At 65.5% G+C, this 7,687-nt stretch overlaps 1 protein-coding gene across 5 annotated transcripts in view; it reads left to right on the forward strand.

Annotated features, from left to right (window-relative positions):
• The window catches only part of RUSC2 (RUN and SH3 domain containing 2), a 37,122-nt gene that overhangs the window by 1,173 nt on the left and 28,262 nt on the right, over positions 1-7,687 (forward strand). Inside the window, exon 1 of one of the 5 annotated variants that reach the window (XM_019531906.1) lies at positions 7,027-7,341. The exons of 2 other annotated variants lie outside the window; for them this stretch is intronic. The gene's annotated coding sequence lies outside the window, so the exon portion shown is untranslated. Of the gene's footprint in view, positions 1-7,026; positions 7,342-7,687 lie in introns of those variants that run through there. 2 more of the 5 variants (XM_019531909.1, XM_019531911.1) reach the window with 2 other exon arrangements.

A 7,687-nucleotide genomic window follows, 5' to 3' on the forward strand; every position in this document is an offset into this window, starting at 1 on the left:
GGGGGCTGGGGGGGGAAGGGCCCCACACGCAGACCCCCTTCCTCAGCCCCCCTCTCCCAGCCCCGGGAGCCGGGTGGGCATCGCTCCCCGGCGGCCAGGCCTGCTCTGGGGTCGGCAGCTGTGCGGTCTGCGCCCCGGGCGCTATTTCGGGGGTGGCCCTGCCCAGGATTTGTCAGCCCCGTTATGTGGTCGGGGTTAAAAATAGCCCGGAGCCGTGGCCGAGGCCGGCCGAGCTGCGCGTGGGGGGATGGGACTAGAGATCCTGTCTAGATCGGCCTGGGCTTTCCCGCCGGGGCTGAGCGAGGGTCCCCGAGGCGCGTCCCGCGTGCTGCCCCGGGCCGGCAGACCCGCAGCGCGCGGTGGGACTCCCCGGGCAGCGGCTGCAGGAGCCTGTGCCCCGACTGGGTCTCGTCGCTCTCCCCCGCCGAACTCCCGTGTAACCGCCGTGACTTTGGATGGTCCCGTCGGGCGTCTAGACGCGTGCGCCAGGAAGCGAAGGGTTAACACCTATTGGGGTCCAGCTCCTGCTGGGGCCACGGGGAGGGGGGCACGCCTGCTGCGGAGAGCTCGAGCGCAGGGGAAGCAGCTGCTTGCTCGGCCCAGCTCGAAAGGCCAACGTGGGCCGCGGGCCTGGGGGCGAGCTCTCTCCCGTTGTGCACCCCGTGGGTGATTCGTGGCCACGGAGAGCATCCCCCCTGCAGCCTCGGCCTGCGTCTGGGCTGGTCCCTGGCCTTGCTGCCGGGGGGGGTCGGGGGCTCCGGTGGTGTGAAAAACCGCTGCGAGGGGTGACGATGCTGGCCGCGCCGTGGAGAGGGCTCTGGGAGCTGGCAGGCTCGTGGCTGCTCGTGGTGGGGCTCTGTGCACCCGTCTGGACGAGGGGCCGATGCTGCTGGTGCGAGCTCCGGGGGACGGGAAGTCGGGGCCCTCCCCGTCTCCCACCTCCTGTGTGTGCTCGTGTGTGCATGCATCCGTGCACCCCACCGGCAACAGCGTGGCCACGGAGGATGCTGGCCCTGCCCGGCGGGGTGCTCCAGCGCTGGCTCCGTGCTGCTCAGCACCTCCCCGAGCGGTGGAGCCTGCTGGAGGCTTACCTGCCGGCGGATCCGGCCGAGACCTCGTTGGCGGCCCGTCGGAGAGGCAGCGGTTATAAGAGCGCTCAGCCGTGGAAGGGCGTGCGAGAGCAGAGCGCTGTTTGGGGGTTTCGGGGGGTGAGCTCCTTGGCCGGGAGCCAGCACGGAGCGAATGCAGGGCGGTCGCTCCCCAGGAGGACACGATTCTTTGGGTAAATCTGATATCTTTTATTAAACCAACTCGAAGAGTTGGAAAAAAATATTTTTGCAAGCTTTTGGGCAGGCTCTGCACCGCTGCAGTCGTGGCCGGGCAGCTCCGTCCAGAGCTCTGCTCCGCCTGGGCACGCGTGGGGCCAGGCCTGCTGGTCGTGCCGGGACGATGGGCCTAGGATCTCCCGTGGGCTGGAGGCAAGCCGCGAAGGACACGGCAAGCGATTGCTTGCAGCGGCAGATGACAAAGCAGGCGTGGGGGCGCAGGTCTTGGGTTACCCGCCTCTCCGCAACAGCCTTTCCTGGATCCGAACACCGTTGTCATGTCTCCTCTCCATCTCCCAGGGCAGCGCCTTGGAGGCATCTTTCAAAGAAGCAGGAGCTTTTATGGGCAAACTGAGCCTCTGATGAAGTTAGCATGGGATGAAACAGGTTGTTGCTTGTGAAGGCTCCTGCCTTTCTGAATCAGTTAGTCTCCGAGGTGCCACCCTGCCCTACGTTTTGCCCCGGTGCCAGGCTTGTTGCTGCTGTTCGCTCGCTGGATGCCCTCATGTTCACCCAGGTCTTGGTGCCCAAAATGGGGCAGTGTCAAGCAGCCAAGGCCTGGCCGGCGGGGGCTGTGCACGGATTTGCCCACATGCCTTCTGTGTGACGCCAGCTTGTCCCTCCTGGCCTGGCACCGGCTCCGTTTGCAGCAGCGTGATGTTGACTCATGTTCTGTGTGTGATCCCCCTAATCCCTGATCTTCCCTCGAAGGCCTCGGGTGCAGCTGCAGCCCGGGCTGGGGCTGGGGCTGGGCTGGGCCAGCGCTCCTGCTGGCACCGACCCGCAGGGCCCTGGCTGCAGGGTCTTGCCGCCGCGCTCGGGGTCTGACCGATGCTGCACTGGGGTCAGGAAAGGACGGTGCAGTCTTCTGGTCTAACGAGGAGCCCCAGACTCCTTCGCTTTGAAGGCGGTGTTGCAACGGGTTGTCCATCCGCCCGCAGTTTCGTACATCCACAGCCCATGCGATCGGCGAGGCTGCGCCTGGGGCCGCGTCAGCAGCTTTCCCGGCGTCCTGCTCCGTCCCGTTCGCTGCTTCTCCCCGGCCCTCGAGGCCGGCTACCCTGTTGCAGCCGGGACACGCCCGCCCTTCCTCAGCCCGTGTCGCTGCTTTGCTTGTCACCTTGTTCTCGTCTGGGCGCCTACAACGAGCTTGTGCTGCACCTGCCCACGCGGTAAGGCGCTCAGACGGGTGATACTAATCCCTCGTTCTCGTGCGCGTTGCGCTCACGCCCACGCAGTGGAGCAATAGGAGATGCACGGGAATGCGCACGTCAGCTCTGAAATTAGATTGTAACCCTTCAATTAGAGACCAGACTGGCACTGAGGTGCTGCCCTGCCCTGCCCGACCTGCTGTCCGGCTTCACCGAGCCACCTCTGTGCTTACGTTGGCAGAGCTGGCGCTAGGTGGGTTTCCCCCTGCGGAGGTGAGCCTGGAGTGTGTCCCCGAGGGGGTGACGGGGCAAGAAGGTGGACAGGAGCCAGCAGTGCGCCCTTGGTGCCAAGAAGGCGACCGGCATCCTGGGCTGCATCGGCAGGGGCGTCGTCAGCGGATCCAGCGATTCTTCCCCTCTATCCGGCACTGGTGAGGCCACATCTGGAGTCCTGCGTCCAGCTGTGGCCCCCACTGCAGAAAGGGTGTGGGCACGTTGGAGAGAGTCCAGCGGAGAGCAAGGAAAATGGTTGGGGGCTGGGAGACGGGACTGGTGAGGAGAGGCTGAGGGAAATGGGCTGATTGAGTCTGCAGAAGAGAAGACCGAGGGGGGATTGAATAGCAGCCTTCACCTCCCTGCCGGGGGGCTGCAAAGAGGACGGAGCTGGGCTGGTCTCAGCAGGGGCAGACGACAGGACAAGGAGCAATGGGCTCCAGCTGCAGCAAGGGAAGTCGAGGTTGGATATTAAGAAAAAAATTCTCATGAGGGGGGTAGTAAAATAGCGGACCAGGGTCCCCAGAGCGGTGGTGGACTTTCCATCCTTGGCAGTTTTTAGGACCTGGCTGGGATGATGCAGTCGGGGCTGGTCCTGCTTGGAGCAGGGGGTCGGACTAGGCCTCCCTCGTTGTCTGTGATTCAGCGGACACATGCACGCAGCGTCGGGCTGAGCCTGAGTGCAAGGGTAAGACCCTCTAGCCAGGACCCTCCAGCTTTGATCACAGCAGGAGCATTGGCAGAGCCCAGTCCCCATCCCCAGCCTGGGCTGCAGCCAGCACCCAAAACTGTTGAGAGAGGTAGAAAGAAGTTCAGCTCATTCTGGCCCTCGTTGCACGGCAGCTAATGGTGTCGGGAGGGGCGTGTAGGTTGAGCATCACTCTTCCCAGTTAATTTCTACCCCCCTGTGGCTCCCCGCTACTCCCTAAGTGCTTTGCAGGCATCGCTAAATGTACAGGCTCTGCAGAGGCTGCTTCACCCAGCACCTCCGTGTAGCTGCGTCTGGGCGGAGGCTGGAGCAGCGTTGCACGCGTGCCGAGCGGTAAATCAAGCAGACCGTGTCCCACTGGGGAAGCCTCCTGCATCGGCCAGCCACCATAACGCTCTTTGCTTTCCACGAGCCCAGTGCCGGGTATAACCCTCTCGCGGAGTCTAGAAAGGGTCGGCGGGGTCCCCCACTTGCGATCCCCTGGGCTGTGGCATGCACTGGGTCAAGCAAGGGCATCTCCTCATCCCTGGGCTGTTCTCTTGCTTGCCTTGTCACCTCTCATCCACCTCAGTCTTCGCGACCCGCGGTTCGCACGCGATGCCAGCAGCCGCGCACTGCAGCGGGAGGGGATGTCACTTCGGTGCACGTCCCGGGCACCGCAGGCAGGCCCCCGCCCGGTGCCATCAGGGCTGCACGTGTCCAAGGCACTGCGGGTGCCATCTGCCAAGACGAAACCCCCTCCCCGATTCCTGGGTCCTGCCACAGGGGTGACCGAGCACAGCAGGGACTCCCAGCAACCAGGGTGCCGTGAGGTCCTTGCAGGGGTGCTGCGGGGTGTCTCGCCACGCGAGCACGGTTGGGCTTTGCCAGATAAACCCAGAGATGGCAAGCAGGAATGCAGGGGTGTAAAACCGCTCTCCCTTGCTGGGGCTCGCCGAGCGGTTTGCAGCGGGAATCACTCTAGTAGTTTCCTGTAGTCGGGCTGCGAGTGAGAACAAAGAGCTGCCGTAGTCCGAGGGTGCTCGGGTCGGAAAAGGCTGAGCGTCGCTGAACGAGGGTGCGCAGCTCCGTGTCGCCTTTCATCCTTGCTCTGCTGGGTGGAGCGGTGCGTGGCACGTGGACTGCCACCATTCACGGCTCGCTTTGCCCCCGTTTTAAGTACATGAGGTTGGTTTCAGGCTCTCCGCAAACTCAGGCAGCAGCTGCTGCGTTGGTTAGCCTCAGGCCACTGCGCCATTCGGTGTTTTCTTGGCCGGTGTCATGGGTGGAGATGGAGTTTGTCTGATAAATTGCTCTCTGATCTTGCAATTTGGACGCCGCCTCATTGCTGCTACTGCCCCTCCCAGGGGTCCAACTCCACTTTTGAGAAGGGCCACGTGGCTTGGGATTGGGGGTGCGGGTCAGTTTCCTCTGTAGCAGGGGGCACAGCCTCCTCTCGTTGTCTGCAGCATCCGTGAACCCCGTTTGCCGCAGCGGGATGTTGGTGGCCGCAGCCCCCTGCTTTCCTGGGGGCAGGGTCGGGCGTGATGCCTGGGGCTGTCAGGGCTCAGCGTAGTTTTGCTAAGAGGTTGACCAGTGGGTTCATCTGGGCTGGTTTGGATCCTGCCTCAGGCAGGGGTTGGACCAGATGTGACCTCCGCAGCTCCCTGCCAGCCCCACTTCTCTGCATGTGCACCTGTGTGTCAAGGGCCTGCGTTCGAGTCCTGCCCCAGGCAGGCTGTTGAACGAGCTACTTCATGGTAGGCCTCAGCCCTGCCATGTGCGGGCGCCAGCCTCCCTCGGGGGGGGGGGGACAGAGCGCGGTGCTCCTGGGCATGACGTCCCCTGGCCTGGAGAGTCCCGAGAAAGGTTTGGATGTGCTGGTTTGCCCTGGTGACGGCAGTGGCATTGCCCCGGCCTGCAGGGACCTGGCACGGGGTTTCATGCTGCAGGAGACGGCGATGCCATTGTCGGGGTCTCCTGTGCAAGCCTGGTGCGTCCTGAGCCCGTGCAGAGAAGGGCAGTGGTATAACCAGGGGGTCCCAGCTCCAGAGCCTGTTTGGGGAGCCGACGCGAGAGCTGGGACAGCTTCCCAGCGCTCCTACGGCCCGAGCGAGGGGACGGACCTGCTAGCCCCGCGTGGAGTCTGCACTCCCAGGGCTTTGCTTTTCCTGGCCCTGATGCTGGCCAGACTGAGCAAAGACGCGTCGCTCCAAAGGCATCGAGGGGAGAGGCTGCCTTTTCACAAACCTCCGTTTCTGGAGCTGTCTCGTCTGGTGCCTGCATCTGTGTGAATGGGGGCACTGCCCCCCCCGCACATGGGGAGAAAAGATGCTATTTGCTCCAGTTTGGCTCTGAACTGGCACCACGGCTCGCAGACTCAGGGGTCAAGGGGGGAGTCTGGCAAGGCCTGGGGGGGCCCTGCTGCAAGGGATGGAGCAGAGGGCCGTGCCGGCCTGCTCCAAAACACAGCGCTGCTGACTCATCTCCCCGGGCCCTGGGGACTGGGCCGAGGCAGGCGCGAGAGGGTCAGCCCTGCCAGCCCCGTCACGTGGCCGCCAGCCCGGGAGACGGAGCTGCCCGTCACTGGGCTGCTCCCCGCGTGCTCAGGGCCCCGGGGGAGCCCCAGGCAGCCAGATGTGCCCAGCTGTGCTTGGCTGGTTCCCCCCCACGTTTCTTCTATGCTTGAAGCCTCCCGTAGAGGCGCTGGGGCTGGGGCTGGGCTGGGCCAACGCTCCTGCTGGCACCGGCCCCGCAGGGCCCTGGCCGGAGGGTTTGTCCCTGCACTTAGGGTCAGACATGTTGCATTGGGGCAGGAGGGATTTTCCCCCTAGTCGTATTGGTTTGAACTGGGGGGGGCAGGGGGGGTTGCCCTCCTCTGCCTGGGGTCCCTGGAGCATCCGTGAACCCCCTTTGCAGCAGCAGGACGTTGGTGGCCGCGGCCCCCCGGCTTTCCCTGCGGCAGGGTCGGGGGCGATGCCTGGGGCCGTGTCCTGGTTCGTGGCAGCTACACGAGGAGATGAGGCGCTGGATGTGTCCGGGCGGGTTTGCACAGGGCTGATCCTGCCTCAAGCAGGGCTTGGACTAGACGTGACCCCTGCAGCTCCGCGCCAGCCCCACGTTTCGATGCGAGCGTAGGTGTGAACGGGTTAAAGTGGGGACTGGGGCTGGCAGGGCCCCGGGGGCAGGCAGGGCGCTGGCAGTTTCCACTGGGCTCGGCCCTGGGAACAGGTCTCCTGGGAAACGAACGCTGCTTGTTCTGCGCCGCGCCGCGCCACGCCGCGCCGGCGGGTTGGGCTGGCCCCGTGAATGCCGGGGGGCTGTGGGGCAAGGGGAGGGCATCGCCGGGGCTCTGATGCTGTCCTGGTGGCTGCATCTCAGCTGGTGCAGACCACCCCCCTTCTACCCTTGCTCTGCAGGTGCCGGGGCGATGCATCACCTTCCGCCGCTGCAGCACCCCAGAGCTGGATGCATGCCGGCGGGGTTGCGGGGAGGCTGCTGCAGGAGTGATTTGGGGCGCACGGCCTGGTGGCAGTGCGAAGGGGGGCTCCTGCGGGAGCTTTCCCCGCCTCTCCCCTTGGTCCTGCCCCGTGGGTTGGCCTGGCCTGGCCTGGCTGGGGGATGTGGAGCGGGGCATCGTCTGGAGGGTGAAACCCCGGACCCGACGCCGGCCCTCGCTGCCCCTTCCCCTCCCACCGGTCCCCGGGGGCCGAGCGGAGCGTGGGGCTGCGGGCAGGCGGGCTGTCTCGCGCGGCACAACGTCACCGCAGCCACCGCCGCAGCAGGGCCGCCTGCTCTGCGCAGCCCCTCTGCATTGCCAGGGATGCAGCCCTAGCACAGGCAGGCAGGACCAGGGACGGGGAGAAACCCGCTGTCTTTGGGGTCCCGGGAGGCGCCAGGGAAGGTGAGGTGGGGACGGGCCTGTGGGGTGCATGGGGCAGCCGGGTCCGGGGGGCACGGGGCCGTTTGCCGGGGTGATGCCAGCTGTGTGCTACATCCCCCCCGGTCCAGGCTTGCTGTACCCTCCCGGGGAGACTGCAATCGCTGTCAGCGCTGGCGTGCTCGGGGCCAGCCCCCCGGGCCTCTGCAGAGGCCTGGCGCGGGGGCAAGCACACTGCCCTCCATTGTCTGCCATGACAGCCTCTGGTTTCGGGTGGGGGGGGCTGCAGCTCAGCTGGGATCCGACTGCCAGGCAGCGCTGCCACGAAAAGCCCAGAAACAAAGGAGTCGGGGCGGGGAGAGGGGGCCGC

The sequence above is a fragment of the Crocodylus porosus genome, unplaced genomic scaffold (assembly GCF_001723895.1).
Source record: "Crocodylus porosus isolate Cpor-Errol unplaced genomic scaffold, CroPor_comp1, whole genome shotgun sequence".
Lineage (NCBI taxonomy): Eukaryota > Metazoa > Chordata > Crocodylia > Crocodylidae > Crocodylus > Crocodylus porosus.